The following is a 19985-nucleotide window of genomic DNA, read 5'->3' as shown; positions in this document are numbered from 1 at the left end:
CTGAGATAGATCCTTTCATAGCACATTCCCTCAATCTGAAGTCTGGGGATTCAGGATTCAGGAATGAGTCTGAAAGTCTAGGGTAGGAAGTCCCCTGAAAATACAGGCAAATCCTATGTCCAGAGCAAATGAAAAACCATCAACCTGGAATCTGCAAATGCCTGGGACTTTTTTTTTAAAAAAAGATTTATTTATTTATTTGAAAGTCAGAGTAACATAGAGAGGGAGAGGGAGAGGGAGAGGGAGAGGGAGAGGGAGAGGGAGAGGGAGAGGGAGAGGGACAGGGAGAGGTCTTTCATCCGATGGTTCACTCTCCAACTGGCCGCAACAGCCAGAACTGCACGGATCTGAAGCCAGGAGCTTCTTCCCGTCTCCCACAAGGGTGCAGGAAAAAGCCTGGAACTTCAAGAGGCACTGGTCTGAGAAAAGGATAGGCGGCACAGAGCAGCCAGCTGCTGCATGGGGAAGGTAGGTCTGGGGCAGACATTTCAATGGCCCTGTTCTAAGCACTGTTACAATGCTGGATCAGACAGAACTGCTATTGCCATGCATGTTTTTATCCATCAGGCATCCTGACCGCTACTGCACACCAGCAAGCCTATGTATCTTAAACTAAGTCACGGGAAGAAGTGTGATGTCAGGAAGCTGCCCTTCCACCCCTCGCATGGCAGAGGCCCATGAGACATGGCCTATACCAGAAGGCATCCCTACAAACCAGCAAACCAGAGGCTCGCTGACTGGCCTGGCAATGTTGGTCAGCCCCAGACCACACGGGGAACCCAGGCCTTTACCTTCCTTTTCTGGTGTTTCCTAAACTCTTTCCTTATCCATCCACCCACCATTCATTCAACAAACTCCTGCAGACCCTGTGATGCAGGAGCAGTGAGATCCTGCACACAACTGCTGCACCGTCTGGAGGGCAGCGTGGGGTTGTGACCAAAATACAGCAGGATGTACAGGGAGGACTCCCAGAGAGGGAGGCTGGAGAGGCTTCCTAAATTCTCAGCTGGCTGACGGAAAGCAGGAGGGGCCCACCCAGGACTGTAGGAAACAAGAGCACGACCTCTATTCTTACAAAGAGCACTAGTCACCAGCTAGATGCTGGGGATCTTACCCAGGTTATGAGCCAGGCCTTCAGGACTGGACGCGCATGGGGAGAAATGCTGGCCTGAAACAGCAGTAACAGGCATCAACACAAGTCTTTTGAAAATTTCATTATTTATTTATTGAGTTGTTCCTTGAAGCCAAGCAACCTGTAGGGCCCCACAAACAAGGTTCCTAATCTCGCTGTCCTTTAGCACTGAAAAGCTCTTCAGGACCTAGCAACGACGGAGGGGTGGGGCCTGGGGGAGCAGTAGGGATCTGATTCCCCAGTCACAGCCCACAAAATCCAAGATTCCCTGGGCCTACACGGCATGAACTCCAGATACAAATCAGAATCTCTGTGGAGGGGTCCCAGCGGCTGTGGTTCCTAAGTGCCCAGGTGACTCTGACCCCTGGTGACCTGCTGCCACCATGCCTCACCTGTTGCCCATCTCCAGGCTCAAGGCACTCTGTCCCCTCAAGGCTGCTCCAGCTTGCCAGGTCTGCCCCTGCCCTGGGGCCTTTACACTGACTCATGCCCCAACTGCCGCCCTCCCTCAGAGCACCCAGGTCGTAGTCCCAAAGTCACCTGATCAGTGAGGTGTCTGGGCGATTCCCCACCCGCTACCTCCATCTGCCCATACGGCCTGCTCCTTTTCTCCTGGCTAAAACACCTGCACAGGCTGAGTATCTCTTACCCAAAATGCTAGAACCAGATGTGTCCCACGATGTTTCCAGGTGTCACGGAGGTGGGCCCCAAGTCTAAGCATGAAATTCATTTCCGTTTCATACGTACCTTATCCACAGAGCCTGAGGGCAATTTTATACATTCTTAATAATGTTGTACATGAGAAAAAGTTTCCTGGTATGGAATTTTCCACTTGTGGCATCATGCTCGGGCTCAAAGAGTTTCAGAATTTAGAGCATTTCAGATTTGGGATGTTTGGATTAGGGATACTCAGTCTGTTTATTTATCAATGAGTCTGTTTACTGCCTCTCGAGAGAGAGAATGTAAGCTCCAAAGTGGCAAAGATTTTCTATGTTTTCTTCACTACTACGATCTAGAGTATGGAGACAGGGAACATCATATGTGCTCAAAGGATGAATGAATGAAAATCTCTCAAGCGACTAGAATCACTGCTCCGAAGCAGGAGTGGCCAAGCTTTCCCTACGAAGGGCCAGGCAGCAAATACTTCAGACCCTGCAGGGCCCTTGATCTCTGGCTGCACGGCAAGCACAGCCACAGATGACCTGAGAAAGCATGCTGTGCTCTCACACCATTTCATTTAAGGGTGTGGGGAATCTGAATCGCACGTGATTTTCAGGTGCTGTGAACAATGTTCTTTTAGTGGCTTTTCCTCAACAGATTAAAAATTGTTAAAACTTTTTTAGCTCCTGGGTCAGAGAGAGAGAGAGAGACAGAGAGAGAGGGGGACAGGGAGATCTTCCACCGCTGCTTCTTCCCCCAAATGGCCACAATAGCTGGGGTTGGTCCGGGGAGGAGCCAGGAGACCTCACTCCAAGGCCTGTGTGCAGCTGTTCCCATCTGCACGGAAGAAGGGCGCCTTGCTCATTTTCAGACTTGTTCTCTAAGTGAGGCCCTCCTTGGATGCTGTGTGGCCTATGCTCTTACTGAGTGATAGTAACGCCAATGAAACCCTTAGAGGGCAGGAAAGCCAGTGCCAACCTGGGAGACGCGCCCCAGCCTTCCACTGCTCAGGGCGAGAGCACTTCAATTTAGAGGGGCATTCAGAATAGCAACCTTGTGTAAACAGGGCACCTTGAGAACCTCAAAGTAGCATGGCACAGAAAGTTCTAGAACAATGCTGCTGGGCTGTCTGTTGCTCTCCTCAAGCTTTTCTGAGCACGTTGACTGCACCAAGAGGTCTCACCCATAACTGTCTGACAGGTGCTCACTGCACGGCTGGGCAGTGTCACTGCAAGGTGGCACCGTTAAAACCTGTCCAAACCTTGAGGCACCTCCCATGGGGGCAGTCTCTGTGTCCTCCCTTGAATCCAGGGGCTTGTGCTGCGCGGGCCACAGGCAAGAGTGGAGGTGACTTCTGAAGATGGTCGGTCGGTCACATACGGCCAGTGCTGTTGCCTTATCTGCTGGGGCTACCATGCAAGACAGCGGCCAGCCCAAGTCCACTCAGTCCTGGCAGAGTCTGTACCTCAGAGGCCCGCCGGCAGGTGGACTCTCCAGCCCAACTGTCTGAGTCGCCCCAGCTGAGCTCCCTGATGTCACAAAACGGAGAAGAGTCATCCCCCTTCCGTACTCCCCAACCCACAGGACTCGGGAGTGTAAGAAAATGACTGTTTACCACTAAAAGCTGTACAGCGGCTTGTTAAGCCAGCTCTGCCACTCTAACCAACAGATGCTCAGATGTCCCCACTGCCGCTCCCAGAGCAAATCAAGTGCCGGAGCTCATTTTATCCCCTTCAAGTACAGATGCACTGTACTCAAACCACAGGCTCAGCTCTGCACAGAGACCAGCCAATCTGGCACAACCCTGGGGCCAGGGGGACGAGCATTTAATCTAATGATTAAAACGCTCCCATTTTCCAACACAGTGCTTGAGTCTGATCCCCAGCTCTGGCTCCTGACTCCAGCTCCCCGGCAATGCAGACCCCGGGGAAGCAGCAACAATGGCCCAAGAAGTTGGGTCCTGCTACCCACATGGGAAACCTGGGTTGAGATCTTAGCTCTGGGCTTTGGGCCCAGCCCAACCCAATGAAGGCATTTGTGAAGTGAACCAGCAGATCAGAGCTCTCTCTGTCTCTCAAATCAATTCTAAAAAGATTCTTAATTAAATAAAAAGAAAGGCAAGGGCCAGGTCCGAAGTCCTGGCAAAATCCTTCCAGCTCAGGCTGCCTGTCCCACCTAGCTGCACTCCTCCTATCCCTATCTGAACCAAGCATCAGATGTGTCCAAGAGAGATGTGCCCTTACTCACCCCCAGAGAAGCCTAGCGATTCCAGTGCTTTGGAAAGCACAAACTTGGGGGTGGCAGGGCTAAAATGTTTCCCCAAAGCAGGTAAGAGCATGCGTAATTCTTACAATAACAAAAGTATTGAAAGTTTTGTTTAAACTGACCACAAAGTTTCAATAAGATACTGTTCTCTTCTTTAAATTTCTTAAATAAGGAGCATGCGCAGAAGTGAGACAGCTTCTTGCCAGTTTCCTCTTTCCACCAAAACAGTGAGGCTGCTAAAAGGGAAGGCAGAGTGGCCCCCACGCGGGCACCACACCCTGCCCAGAGAAGACTCAGTCTGCCAGCACAAAGGCCCTCGCCGGATATGGCCCCTCAATCTTGTTCTTGTATGAATATAATCTATTACTTATACTTCACTTAGTTACACTCTGTTATAGCAGGAGAAAACAGACTAACATACCTACCATCATTCCCAAGGGAAATACTTTTGCCCAAAACCGTTACTTTTTTTAATGGGTGGTTAAAAGTGCAGGGGACTGGGAAGCATTGTGCAGCGGGTTAAGCCACACCACCTGCAATCCTGCAATGCCAACATCCCACAATGACGTCCTGGCTCAGCGGTTCAGCTTCTGATCCAGTTCCCTGCTAATGTGCCTGGCAGGCAGTAGATGATGTACTCTGCCACTCATGTGGGAGACCCAGATGGAGTTCCTGCCTCCTGGCTTCAGCCTGGCCCACCACCAGATGCTGTGGCTATTTAAGGAGCGAATCAACAGATCAAATATCTCTTCCTCAGTCTGTCTCTTCCTTTCTGTATTACTCTGTCTTTCAAAAAAAAAAGTTTTAAAAAAGAAAAGTGCAGGAAATTGGGCTTTGTAGACAACACTTGGACTTTCAAAAAAGTCTATACACATTAAAAAGTCAAGGATAACTCCAAGGGCAACTTGGAGAATATAAACACACGTAGTAGAGTCAATGTTTTGCTTTTTAATACTACACATATTTTTAAACCTACACCCCCACATGTATTTGTTTATTCTAGGAGGAAGTCTGGGGGTAGTGACGTAAGGTCTTCCCATGTTTGTACTGTATGACTTTAATTTCTACAACTCATAGGAAGAAAGTTCTCAGTGTATTTAGCAAGTCTGTGAGGAAGCCGATTGGGTTCATCGAATCCAGAAGGGACAGTGTCAGGGCTTTCAAAGCATAAGGTAAAAATGCCCCCAAACTGTAATTTAAATTATAAATTAAAATCCTCAGAACTTGTAAGTTCAAAGAGCCAGAAACTCAAAACCACTCACTGAACTGTCTCAAGGATGGCACAAACGGTGTCCCAGACCAGGGCAGGAGGGCCACTGAAGACCTCCTGCAAACACAGGTTCTCAGGCCCCACCCAGGGCCCCTGTTTATGAGGGCACTGGGTGAGGGGGCAGAGCCCTCGAGGGGGTGGCTGGCACCCATGTGTGAGAGAACCCAAGGAGCTCCTGGCCTGTCTCCCACCAGTGATGACCCAGGAAGTGAGTCCCTGACCAACGCTGACTCTGCCAACACTGTGACCTTGGATGCTCAGTGTCCACTACCGTGAGAGATAACTTCACATAGCTTACAGGGGCCTGGTCCACGGTCCTCTGTCACAGCGAGGGACCAAGGCAGCTGGGCAGTCGGAAGCTCTGGGGTAGACTCAGCCACGTGAGCTCCAGCAAGTGCTCCAGGACCCACCTTTACTCTTCCCCCTTCTCAAATCCCTGCACACAGCCCAGGTTTGGTAGCACAAAGGATGGGGTGAAGCAAACGCCAGAAATAACCCTTCTGCCATGCCCCCTCCGCCACAGGCACCACCATGAAGTCAGATGCCCCCTTCTTACTCCCTTGCCAGACAGCTGGCAGACCCTGATGGCCACCTCTTTTTTTATCATGAAAAATATTTCATTAACAATAATTATATTTATGGGGTACAGTGTGACATTTCTGTTCTTATTTGTGTTCCTAGAAGCACTTTTTAAAATTTAAGATCTAACAATTTTTAACATTTTGCCATATTCACTCCATATGTAGATATATTTTCTTAACGCATATACACTATTTTTTCTTGGAAACAGTGATATTCATATCACATAACGTGGGGCTGACATTGTGGCATAGCGGGTAAAGCTGTTACCTGAAATGCCAGCATTCCACATGGGAGGGGACTGGTGTTTCATCTGCTCCACTTCCCACCCAGCTCCCTGCTAATGGCCTGGGACTTCAAGACGGCCCAAGTGTTTGGGTCCCTGCATGCATATGGGAGACCTGGAAGAAGCTCCTGACTCCTGGCTTCAGCATGGTCTAGCCTTGGCCATTGCAACCATCTGGGAAGTGAACCAATGGATGGATGGATGATCTCTCTCTCTCTCTCTCTCTCTCTCTCTCTCTCTCTTTCACCCCCCTGGGAATTCTTTCAAAATAAATACATAAATATTTATTTAAAAAAATCACATAATGTGAGATTCATGACAATGATCATAAAGGAAAGTAAGATGGGTATATATATTGTCATGAAGATGGTATAATTTGGAAAGGACAATCCTTATAACTATATACCAAATAATATGACACCCACACAATTTCTCTGTTTCTCTCTCTCTCTATGTGTGTAGATAGATAGATAGATAGGTACATACATACAAACATACATACATTCTAGTCTTTCTGTGTCTGGCTTATTTCATTCAGCATAATGATCTCTAGTTCCATTCATTTTATTGCAAATGTTATTCATTTTGATGGCTGAGTAATATTTCATTATGTATATAAACCACATTTTCTTTATCCAGGCATCTAGTTGACAGACATCTAGGTTGATCTGTTGCTACTGTGAATTGGGTTGCAATAAACATGAGCGTGCAGAACCTCTTTCATATGCTGACTTCATTTCCTTTGTATATAATCTAAGCAGCAGGATAGCTGGATCACATGGTAGATACATTTTTAGTTTGGGGGGAACTCTATGTTGTTTTCGATAATGGTTGTACAAATTTGCATTCCCACCAATAGTGTATTAGGGTAACTACTTTCTCAACAACCTTGCCAGCATTTGTTATTTTTTGATTTTGGGGTAACAGACACTCTTAACTGGAGATGACAACTCACTGTGGGTTTTACTTGCATGTCCCTGAAAACTAGTGAAATTGAGCATTTAAAAAAAAAAAGGTTTGCTTGTTTGTTTGTTTATTTATTTGAAAGGCAGAGTGACAGAGGAGAGACAGAGACCTTCCATCTGCTGGTTTACTCCCCAAATGGCTGCAACAGTCAGGGCTGGCCAGGCCACGGCCAGGAGCCTGGAACTCCATCCTGGTGTCCCACATGGTTTCAGGGGCCCAAGGACATAGGCCATCTTCTGCTGCTTTCCCAGACACATTAGCAGGGAACCAGATGGGAAGTGGAATAGCTGCGACTCTAATCGGCACTCGGGGATGCCCACTGCTGGCAGCATGGCCTGCTGTACCACAATGCCAGCCCCTGAGCATTTTTTTATTTGTCTGTTGGTCACTGTATTTCTTCCTTTTAAAAATGTCTATTCATATCCTTTGTTCATTCCTTAACTGGAGTGCTTGCTTTGTCATGGTGGTTGTTTCTTGAGCTCTTAATGTATTCTGAATATTAAGCCTCTATCAGATGCACAGTTTGCAAACAATTTCTCCCATTCTGTTGCTTTAACTTTTAATCAGTTTTTACCAGATTCAATATGGCTTGTAGATACAATTCTAAGAACATAATGATATTCCATCCTTTCCTCCCACTCTCCTTTCTCCTCCCTTTCTTTGTTTTTTTTTTTTTGAGATAATGTATTTTAGGGGCTGGCGCTGTGGCACAGTGGGTTAACGCCCTGGACTGAAGCACCGGCATCCCATATGGGTGCCAGTTCTAGTCCTGGCTGCTCCACTTCCCATCCAGCTCTCTGCTATGGTCTGGGAAAGCAGTGGAAGATGGCCCAATTCCTCGGGCCCCTGCACCCAAGTGGGAGACCTGGAAGAAGCTCCTGGCTCCTGGCTTCAGATCAGTGCAGCTCTGGCGATTGCAGCCAGTTGGAGTGAACCAGCGGATGGAAGACCTCTCTCTCTCTCTCTCTCTCTCTCTCTCTCAGCCTCTCCTCTCTCTGTGTAACTCTGAATTTCAAATAAATAAATTTAAAAAAAAGATAATGTATTTTAAATTCACGTTACAGTAAAAAGGCTTAATACTTCACCAAATAAGTTTAGCAAGCCAAAAGACCCTAGTTTAGTGGAAATAGAGACAATGGCTATAAATAATAATTGAAAGGAAAAATGACCACTTCACCTATATAAAGTTTAAAGTAATCACAGATCATTAAAACTAGTAGTATAATATTCTTGACCATTGGTTTGACAAAGGTATAAACAAAGTTTTACAAAAATTTGCAGCAATACTAATACACACTAGGCATTTATTCATTCTTTTTATTTTTTGTTTGTTTTAAAATTTTAGCTCCCACATATAAGGGAGAACAAACAGTGTTTTCCTTTCTCAGTCCAGCTCATTTCACTCCATATGACATCCTCCAGTTGTGGCCATTTTGCTGCGAATGATAGAATTCCATTCTTTCCTATAGCTGAATAACATTCCACTGTGTACACACACACACACACACACACACACATTTTCTTTATCCATTCATTTGATGCTGGACAACGTGGTTGATTCCAAATTTTGGCTGTTGTGAACAGGACTGGTGTAGGTATCTCTTTGATACCATGTGCTCCTGTCTTTTGGGTATATAACCAGCAGTGGGACTGCTGATCACAATGGCAAGTCTATTTCTAATTTTCTAAGCAGTTACACTCTTTTCCGAGTGGGCCGCACTACTTCATGTTCCCATGTTGGTTATTTCTTCGCTTGGCTGTGCCTCTTAGCTTGATGGAATTCCACACATCGTTTTTTTGCTTTAACTGCCACTACTTTTGGGAGTCTTACCTCAAAAGCCTTATCTAGACCAATGTCTTGCAATGTTTCCCCTATGTTTGCCTCTAGTATTTTGATAGTTTCTGATCTTAAGTTTAGATTCTTGATCCATTTTGAGTTGATTTTTTTTTTTTTTTTGTATAGGGAATAAGGTGGGTCTTGTTTCAAACTTTTGCATGTGGAAATCTGATTTTCCCAACACCATTTATCGAAGAGGCTGTCCTTTCTCGAGGGAATGTTTTTAGCACATTTGTCAAGGATTAATTGGTTGCAGACATGTGAATTTATTTCTGGGTTTCTATTCTGTTCCAGTGGTCTACCTCTCTATTTTTATGCCAGGACCACGCTGTTTTGGCTATGACTTCCTGTAGTATGTCTTGGAATCTGGTGTTGTGAGCCAGATGGCCTTGCAGACTTGTAGCTCCTGTTCTGCTCCAGAGCTACAAGAGTTGCTGGGTGGAGGAGGCAGGTCCCACAGAAGCTGAGGTAGAGCGGCTGTGTCTGTGACAGTGACTACAGCCTCTAGAAGGAGGTGCTTCTGGTTTTCTCACTGGAGGAGTGAATGCCGGGTTTCTCTACATAGCCATCTTGACTCTCTCCCCATGTCAATTTCTATACCCACCTCCACCAGGGCTCTGGCCACTACGTCACCAGCTGACCTCCTTCACAGTCCTTATGTCTCTGCCATCTCTGTGTGGCACCTCTTTCTCTTCTTACCAGAAAGTTTGTCCTGAAAGCTGTTGTCCTTGTCATTTTCCTGTTCAAGATTTCCAAGTTCTCTAAACCATTTTGACTGTCCATTTCCAATTAACAAAAGAATCGTTGAGGGTCCTGCGTTGTGGCGCAGCACATACAGCTGACACTTGTGATGCCAGCATCCTCTATGGGCACCAGTTTACATCCCGGCTGCTCCACTTCCTACCCAGCTCCCTGCTAATGGCATGGGAAAAGCAGCAGAAGATGGCCCAGGTATCTGTACCCCTGTTGCCCATGTGGGAGACTGAATGAAGCTCCTGGCCCCTCAGCCCTGGCCATTGTGGTCATCTGGGAAGTGAACCAGTGGATAGAAGCTTGCTCACTCTCTTCCCTCCCCCCGCCAACTCTTTCGAATAAATAAATAAATTTTTGAAAAAAGAAAAAGAATAATCAGCACGCACCCCACACAGACAGAGAGGAAGACCTGTACCATTACATTATGCTCAGAATAACAACAAAGGAAAAAACTAAAAGGATGATGTAAAAAGTGTATAGGCAGGGGCCAGCATTGTGGTGTAGTGAGTAAAGCTGCCACCTGAGACGCCGGCATCCCATAGGGTTGCCAGTTTGAGTCGCAGTTGCTCCACTTCCAATTCAGCACCTGGGAAAGCAGTAGAAGATGGCCCAAGTCCTTGGGCCCTTGCACCAGTGTGGGAGACTTGGAAGAGGCTTCTGGCTCCTGGCTTCGGACCAGCCCAGCTCTGGTTGTTGCAACCATTTGGTGAGTGAACCAGTGGATGGAAGATTCTCTCTCTCCCTCCCTCCCTCTCTTTCTCTCTCTGCCTTTCAAATACATAAATAAATAAACCTTAAAAAAGTGTATAGACAAACAGCCCCAAACTCATGATGGTTCACTTATGACTTACGAGGGTGCAAATACGATCCTCATTCCACAGAAACCATCCTTGGAATGTGCAGCCTGGTCCTCTGTGGTGCTGGGCGGCAGAGCCACAGCTCCAGTTAGTCCATGGTCATGAGAGAAACCACCACTCTCCACAGTGCTGAGCTGCTGAGCTAGGACATGTGGTAGGTTGGATGGATTCAATGTGCTGTTGATGGATAATGTCTTCAATTAATGGTAGGGTTGTGTTTTTTTCAGGATACTGTAAGTCGAGCGGCATCTCTGTGTGTGTATGTGTGCTGTAGTACTAGTGGTAATACAATCCCTTTTTACCACACTCCATATGAAGGTTTCCGTCTTGCACTCTAATGGATGTCTTGCACCTGGCCTCCTCGCTGCCCTGTTTCTACTCCTCCGTCCCCCAGAGCAAGGAGGTAGTGCAGTTCCGAACACATCCAGCCCTCCAAATCCACAGAATGTCTTCCGGCTTCTTACACCACATTTGCACGGCCCAACTATGAAATAATCCACGTCTGGTCCCAAAAGGGTCTCATGTCTAAAGGATGGCACTGATGAGGCTCTCGGCCCTGTCCCCTGTGAGGGACTGGGCACGAGTGCACACAGGGCCTGGCTACTTCACTCTCTGATGCAATGTCCTGTAGGATCACTGGGGTCCAATCACCACCACCACCACCACCAAGCATGCTCAGTGCTCCCTCCCTTGGTTCTCACGCATGGCACCATCCAGGTCTCCTCTCCAGATGAAGGCTGGCTGCAGGGCTACCTGGGCCCAGGCTCCTGGGCTTGGACTCCTGAGTGCCCTTTGTGAAGAGGCTGCACCCACCGCTCCTCCAACCTTACCCCTCAGGCCTCAGTCCCGTGGTCTCCCCATTGCAACTGAACGTCCTCTCTTCACAAAGGCCCTCTCCACAGGTCTGTGCCTCGCCGCTTTTCCAAACCCCACATGGCCCAGCCGGCCTCCAGCCCTCTGGACCCTTCCTTTGTACCGCTGGGGTGCCTCCCACTGACTTCTGTCCTTAGGACAGGACTGTGTCCCTGTCCCAGCCATTCTGAAGATTACTGTGAAGTTAAACATGACGTCAGAAGAACTTTAACACAACTGGCCCTGAGAGCCCAGTTCATGCTCTGAAGTAAAGCCTTACTGATCTAAACTAGAGCTTTGTCCTTTGGGGTCTCGCCTTGTTCAAGAAAGCTGTAAGGACAACAGTTTGAAGGCACAGAAGCCCACTCCAGAATCCTTACCAGGCAGCCCTTTTCCTATTTACACGAGGACACAGGACGATATGAGCCCACCATGGGATGAATGAAGTAGAGTTCTCTTGGGAAGATTTGCTCCATATAGGGAAGGAAAAAAAAAAAAAACAACCCCAGAAAAATTGATGGTATAAAAAATCATTTACGGGGCTGGCATCGTGGGTTAAGCCACCAGCTGTGTCACCCACATCCCATATGGGAATGCTGGTTCAAGCTCTGGCTGCTCTGCTTCTGCCACCCTGCTACCTACGTGGGAGATCCTGACAGAGCTGCTGGTTCCAGCTTCGGCCTGGTCCAGACTTGGCTGTTGTAGCCATCTGGGGAGTGAATCAGTAGATGGAAGATCTGTCTGTCTGTCTGTCTGTCTCTCTTCTGGGTAACTACCTTTCAAATAAATAAATACATCTTTTAACATATTACACTTTAATATCTAAAGATATTCTGCACTCACACTATGCATCCGGCATCTTTTGGGAGGGAATGGGGAGGTAGAAGGGAGAGAAGCTTCATTCCCATTGGCTTCCACGCTGTTCGAGCTAAAATTATGAATTGAAACTGAGTCTCCAAATGACCCTTGCACCTCACCATGCAAACTGTATATCTGGCCTTTAACCACCAAGTGCCTCAGTGCCCAGATTGTCCAAATCAGCTTAGTACTTGGCAGCAGCGCTGCCACGGAGAGAAACCTCCCCACACCATGGGCATTAACAACAGCTAGGTGACCACCCTCGGAGCAGAAGCTCTCTGCCTGCAAATCTTCCCCGAGAAAGCCTGCCATTTTTGCCATTTGCAGCAGCACACCAATACGTCTGTGAACAGGCCCCACTCTGGCCCATCACACAAGGGCCTACCATTCATTAAGCAAACATTCGGAAATCCCCTGATCTCAAATATTAGACGACAGCACTAAAATTGGGGCAGACGATAGGAAGAGACGGAAAGGAAAACACAAGACCACCTCTGATCCCCAGAAAGCCAAACTGTACTTTGAGTCTGCAAACTCCCAGAGACAAACATTAAATGACAACTAGGCTCCCCTCTGTCCCCAGCACTTCACAAACACCAACAGAGGTCTGGTGTGGCACAGCAGAAAATCCTGCCACAGTATTACTTTGGTTCACAGATGTAAGGAAGTGCAACAGTAATTTCTCTCCAACAATGAAAATTACAAAACAAGGATTCTTCCAATAGTTCGTGGAAAACCTGTATTATGAAAAAACTGCATGGATTTCAAGGGCGTGGAGAGGCTGGCGGCAAAGTAACTTTAAAAATGAACTTTTTCAAGTATCCTCGTAAACTCACCCTGAAGAACCAAACACATGCGTCCTCTTAATTTTCTCATTGAAGAAAGGAATGGATTCACTAAAGAAAAAGAGCAATTCCCTCTAACCCAGGGGTGGGGAACGTCTAACCTGCAGGCCGGGTAAGTCCCATGAAATCATTTGTTCTGGCCCTGCCAAGGCAACTGCAGGAGAAACTCGAAATTCAATAAATCTATGGCAGGCTAATTTTTAAGCTGATAATTCTGTCTGGCTGTGAATGATGTTGGTATATCATTATAAATATTGCTTCACTGATTCATTCCATGTAAATGACAATATATTCTTCTTTCCCACGTTAAAAAAAATGAAGAGGGGTAATAATGAGTCTTGGGTTATTAGTAATGTTTTATTCTTAATTTAGGTGCTGGTTCTGAGTGAGATCAGAGAACCAAAAACTGCTTTTATCAGTAAACTTCTGTGTATTTCTTGGTAAGCATACTATATTTCTTTTCTTTTCTTTTTTTAAGATGTATTTTATTTATTTGAAAGAGTTACACAGAGAGAGGAGAGGGAGAAAGAGGGAGAGGGAGAGGGGGAGAAGGGGAGAGGGAGAGAGAGAGACAGAGAGAGAGGTCTTCCATCCGATGATTCACTCCCCAGATGGCCGCAACAGCCGGAGCTGCACCGATCTGAAGCCAGGAGCAGGAGCTTCTTCTGGATCTCCCACGTGGGTGCAGGGGTCCAAGGACTTGGGTCATCTTCTACTGCTATCGCGGGCCATAGCAGAGAGCTGGATCGGAAGTGGAGCAGCCGGGTCTCGAACCCACACCCATATGGGATGCCGGCACTTCAGGCCAGGGCGTTAACCCACTGCGCCACAGTGCTGGCCCTGTATACTGTATTTCAACAAAATGTTTTAAAAAGGAAAGGAGATCTCATTTATAAGAGTATATTCAGTAATAAATCTACATGTGGAAAACTAAAATACTTGAAGCGGAATAAGTTTGGAATAAACACTGTGTTTCTGGATGAGGAAAATAAACAAACATCCAAACGACCCGTGGCAGAAACGCGGTCCCCCAGACCTGGCCTAGTCCATCCAGCATCAGCCGAGACAAGCACAGCCTCACTCGTCGCCTCCAGTCCCACCACGGGCGCACACGGACGTGAACTTGCGCTCTTCCCCTCCAGCCAGACACTTCCTGGTGGAAACAGAAGGCATCTCCACCGCGCAGCCCAGGTTCCCAACACCAGCTGGCAAGGCGATGACGCCCCTGTGAACACTGCCGCGGGCCCTGCCTCCCTCCTCCACTGGCTCCTGGGAGCGCCAACCGGAACGCGGAGTGTGACGCTGACGAGTCTGCTTTGAGACTGCCCATGGCACAGAAATACAAGAACAAAAGGCAGTGGTGGTTAGGAAGAAGAGGTAAAGCCAGACTCCTCAAGGCAACTCCTCAAGGGTGGGACCACCCTGTAGCTGGACCAGGAAGCTCAGAAATATGGCAGGTAAAGTTGTCTTGATTTCTTGTAGAAGGAAGAACAGCAGGACTATGGACAAGATGGGAAAAAGGACGAGTGTAAAAGACAACAGAGAAATAAAAGAAAAATCCACACAGATTACAGCCTTGGGCATTTTTTTGCTGGTTACTGCTGAAGAGTTCCATTAGTATAGATTAAGCTCCCCTTATCTGCCATGCTACGGACTGGACGGGCTTCAGATTTCATGTACTTTCAGGTTTGGGAATAGTTGCATATACATAATGAGGTGTCTTGGAGCTTGGAGTCCAAATAGAAAACCCCACTGGTGTTCCACAGACACCTTACACACACAGTTTGAAGGTTTTTTTTTTTTTTTTTTTTTTTTTTTGGACAGGCAGAGTTAGACAGTGAGAGAGAGAGAGACAGAGAGAAAGGTCTTCCTTTTTCCGTTGGTTCACCCCCCAAATGACCACTACAGCCAGCACATGGCGGCCGGCGCACTGCACCGATCCGAAGCCAGAAGCCAGGTGCTTCCTCCTGGTCTCCCATGTGGGTGCAGGGCCCAAGGACCTGGGCCATCCTCCACTGCCTTCCCGGGCCACAGCAGAGAGCTGGACTGGAAGAGGAGCAACCGGGACAGAATCCAGCGCCCCGACCAGGACTAGAACCCTGGGTGCTGGCGCTGCAGGCAGAGGATTAGCCTAGTGAGCCGTGGTGCCAGCCTGAAGGTAATTTTATACAGTGTTCTTAATCATTTTGTGCATGAAACAAAGTCCCATGGCGAGGAGCTGTCCACCTGTAATTGCAGGTTTTAGAGCACTCTGATTTTCAGATTGGAGGTGCTCAACCTGTAATATATTTGCTATTGGGTCTTTATGTAGAACACTGCAGAGGGGGCCGGCACTGTGGGTAAAGCTGCTGCCTACAGTGCTAGCATCCCGTATGGGCTCTGGTTTGAGTCCTGGCTGCTTCACTTCTGATCTAGCTCCCTGCTATGGCCTGGGAAAGCACTGGAAGATGACCCAAGTCCTTGGTCCCCTGCACCCACATGGAAAGATGTTCCTGGCTTCAGATCAGCACAGCTCTGGCCATTGCAGCCACCTGGGGAGTGAACCTGTGGATGGACGACCTCTCTCTCTGCCTCTGCCTCTCTGTAACTCTGCCTTTCAAATAAATAAATAAATCCTGAAAAAAAAAATTGCAGAGAAATTTGAAAGAAGCACATTTTGTTAAGAATATACAAAAGTGGCCGGCCCTCCTTCAGTGCACTCCAGGCACGGATCTGTTTATGTAACTGGACTTCATCTCAGGGAACGCTAAATTCCAGGAAAATACAGGGAATGGCTGGCACCGCGGCTCACTAGGCTAATCTTCTGCCTTGCAGCGCCGGCACACCGGGTTCTAGTCCCAGTCAAGGCGTCAGATTCTGTCCCAGTTGCCCCTCTTCCAGGCCAGCTCTCTGCTGTGGCCAGGGAGGGCAGTGGAGGATGGCCCAAGTGCTTGGGCCCTGCACCCCATGGGAGACCAGGATAAATACCTGGCTCCTGCCATCGGATCAGCGCGGTGTGCCAGCCACAGCGCGCCAGCCGCGGCGGCCATTGGAGGGTGAACCAACGGCAAAAAGGAAGACCTTTCTCTCTGTCTCTCTCTCTCACTGTCCACTCTGTCAAAACAAAACAAAACAAAAAAGAATATACTAAAGCTACATGACAGAAATTAGTCAGCCTTTGTGAAGGGCTAAAGAGAGACTTGCCTAAAAGAAGACACGCACAGTGTTTCAGGATGGGAAGGCTTTGTAACACGCATAAATTATGGGGATTATGAGTTCTCCCTTCTTTCTATTTTACTCTTTAGTTTTTCTACAGGGAACACCTTACCTTCTTATTTCTACATTATTTTGTAATTTTTGAATGAAAACTTTAAAAAGTTTAACAATGATTTCAAGTCGGTTCTCTCATCTTACAGTCCAAAGAGGCAGAGAGGGAAAGAACTCAGGGATGGGGGGTGAGGGAGATCCAGTAAGACCACCTGCAAACTACATGTCCGTGGGCACGACCTTGGGACAGGAGGGAGACCCGATACCTTACTCATTGTCTACCTTAGTGTGGCCGGACTGTACGACGTGACTATTCCTGGAAAGCAGCCTAACATGCCCTGGCAATGCCAGCCTTTTACCAACAGCTTTCACCAGAGTCCACGAGTGTGTGAAGACAGGGGAGAACGAGAAAATGAAGTGACAGGGACAGCATGGTAAGGGAGGACAAGAACGCACACAGAGGGAAGGCAGTGGGAGATGGGGCGTGTGCAAGTAGGAGGGCATAGCCAGGGCGGGCAGGTGCAAGCGGGATAGGAGTTGGGGGTGGGTGGGTGCCTTCCAAGGCCTGTGTGGGGGCTGATGGTCTGGGGCACAACAGGGCAGAGCCAGGACGGTGCGTAATAAGGCAGATGTGTGCAGCAGGTGCACGCATACTCAGCAGGTAAGCGCAGCAGGTGCGAGGAGCACACGCGTCTTCTTCCAGAGGGACTGAGGACTGTGCAGACAGCGCACAGTGGCTTGCAGAGGTCATTACGGCCCCATCAAAGACAAGAAGACTTCCATCCAAACTACATAAAATGAAGGGCCACCAGGGATCACCACACTGTCCCTACTGTAGCCTCATTAGCCAACTTAGAGGTGTAGGGAAGCAGAACAGGGCTCCTACTGCAGGGCCCAACAGGAAGACAGCAGGCACTGAACTGCCCACCAACAAGACGGGCAATGCAAGAAATATCTCCAAGTCCAAAATGCCTCCTGCCTACCTCCCTGCTGCAGGCACCCACAAAGCAGCATTTCTTTCAGAACACTTGTCATGAAAAAGACTACGCCCTACCGCACACCCAAGAGGACGGCTACTATAACAGAACTGAACAGAAGTAACTCGCCAGCCACGCTATGGAGAAACTGGAGCCCTTGTGCACTGTTGGCGGGAATGTAAAACTCACAGCCATTGTGGAAAAATTGTCAAAAAAAATTCAACACAGAATGACCAGATGGTCCAGCAAGTCCACATCTGGATATCTACCCAAAAGTATTAAAAGGCCGACGTTGAAGACAGAGGAGCATTATTCCCAGAGACTCCGCCTCCTAAGAAAGTCACCTGGGAGATGATGAGTTCAACATACAGACTCTGGGGGGACAGAGACCCTTGGACCGCACTACTGACCTAGAGAGCAGTACCTTACACCAGGATGGAGATCCCCCAGCGAGCTACATGTGGGGACCACAGGAGAGAGGCACACAGCAAAGCACGACCACCAGCTAAAGGAGCTGCCCCTCCAGTGAAACCGGATTCTGCTCTGCTCTGCCCCGCCCTGAGGCTTGAACAGGCTGCGCACATCTCCCTGCCTGCATGCTTGCGCAATGTCTACTCGGCTCATGGAATCAGGTCCACGTGGGGCCTGATCTCCACGCTGCGCCTTTCTGGACCCCAGGACCCTTGCTCCTTGCACACTACCACCTCTGCCTTCCACATCTATCCATCCACCGCAGGCTGACTCAATGCCACTGGCCCTGAGGGCATCCCTGCTCCTGGAATGTCCCAGGGCTCTCTCTCTCTTGGGACTCAGCAGTTCATGGCGACCAGCATCTTAGAAATTATGTGGGGAAGCAGATTAAAGGGATGAAAATAAAGATTTCCAGGTCCAAAGTCCTGCTTCTAACCACAGAACAGTGAAGACAACCGTGAATCCTAAAATTGAACACAGACATTAAAAAATGAGCCTAACTTTTCAACACAGTACTCTGTACATCCATCCTCCTTTGTCTAAAGACAAAAGAACTACCAAGAAATCCCGAATTTTCTGCAGTGTGTTGTTGGCAGGGGTACTGACGTGCGGCTCTGAAACTATTTTACCTATAAGACAGTACAAATACACTGATGCTGATGATGAGATTTCCCTGTGGGTCAAAGGAACGGACATCAGCAGGAGCTGGGAGGACACCTGTCCTGTCAAGATTGAAATCGGGGGCCCTGCAGAAGCTCACAACTGGTAAAATATGTGACAGGACTGAAAACAATAATGCTCCATTAGCAATGGATGCATCTAGCGCTCAGAACCTTGGTTTCTAATCAACTGTGCACTAAAAGGAACCAGGGCTCCCCGAAGAAACAGATAATTTCAGGTTTGGAGCAGAAAAAGGAAAGTGAGCCTCTCCCATCTAGAAATCAGAATTGCTCAAAGACTGAAAGAGTCCATGAGTCCACAGTGATATTAAAAAAAAAAAAAAAAGCCTACAGTAGGTGAATGGTGCCCTCCCAAATAAGTCCTCATCCTGATTCTAGAACTTGTCAATGCAACCTTGCACGGACAAGGGGTATTTGCAGATGTAAGTAAAAATCCTGAGACAAAAAGCTCATCCTAGATTATCCAGTTCCACTTTAAATCCAGCGACAAATGTCTCGATAAGGAACTCTTGGGAGGCAGGGATCTAGCCTCGCGGTTAAGAGCTGCTAAAGAAGATCCTGATGCCCATCCGAGTGCCCGAGTCTCCTCTCCTGGCTCTGGCCTGTCTGCCATGCAGTGCTGGGGAGGTGGCGGTGACTGGGTCCCCACCACCACACGGGAGACTTGGACCGAATTCCCAGCTCCAGCCTGGAGTTCTGGCCTTGCCCTGGCTGTTGCAGGGATTTGGGGGGTGAACCAGTGGATGGGGCTCCCCTCTTTATCTGTCTTTCACTCTGTTTCTCAAATCAATACATCTTCTTATAAGAGAAACAGGAGCGATCTGGCAGATGGAAGATGAGGCCAGGTGAGGGTGGGAGAAGTCAGAAGGAGGCAGGCACAGCCCAAGATCATCTGAGGCCACAAAGGAGACTTCAGAGGCAGCAGGGCTCTGCCAGCACCTTGATTTTAGGACTCCAGCCTCCAGAGCTTTGAGAAGAAACTTCGCTGGTTTTACAGTCCCCAAGTCTGGAGGTAGTTTATCACAGCAACTACGGGAAAGTCAGTGAGGAAAAAGGGACGGCAGGTTCTCAGAAGAATCTCAATTAAGAAAAGTCCAAGGACTGGGACCAGTGCGGTGGTGTAGTGGCTATAGCTACCGCATGTGATGCCAACATCCCACTGGGTACTGGTTTGAGTCCCAGCTGCTTCAATTCTGATCCAGCTCTCTGCTGATGGCCCGGGAAAGCAGTGGAGGATGGCCCAAGTGCTTGGGCCCCTGCACCCTCATGGGAGACCCAGAAGAAGCTCCTGGCTCCTGGCTTCGGGCTGGCCCAGCCCAGGTTGTTGTGGCCATTTGGGGAGTGAACTGGTGAATAGAAGATTTCCCTGTCTCTTCCTCTCTCTCTGAAATTTTGCCTTTCAAATAAATAAATTTAAAAGACTTATGAGGATTTACAAAATTAGAAAATTA

General features: G+C 48.2%; 1 protein-coding gene across 4 annotated transcripts in view; it reads right to left on the bottom strand.

The window, feature by feature from the left end:
• UXS1 (UDP-glucuronate decarboxylase 1) overlaps positions 1–19985 on the bottom strand; it is a 100994-nt gene that overhangs the window by 70170 nt on the left and 10839 nt on the right. Inside the window, exon 1 of one of the 4 annotated variants that reach the window (XM_070068698.1) lies at positions 1115–1163. The exons of the other annotated variants lie outside the window; for them this stretch is intronic. The gene's annotated coding sequence lies outside the window, so the exon portion shown is untranslated. Of the gene's footprint in view, positions 1–1114; positions 1164–19985 lie in introns of those variants that run through there. 4 annotated transcript variants of the gene reach the window in all.

This window comes from Oryctolagus cuniculus, chromosome 2 (genome assembly GCF_964237555.1).
Source record: "Oryctolagus cuniculus chromosome 2, mOryCun1.1, whole genome shotgun sequence".
In the NCBI taxonomy this organism is placed as follows: Eukaryota; Metazoa; Chordata; class Mammalia; order Lagomorpha; family Leporidae; genus Oryctolagus; species Oryctolagus cuniculus.
The sequence above is the reverse complement of the archived record's forward strand: the minus strand, read 5'-3'. Positions and strand labels throughout refer to the sequence as shown.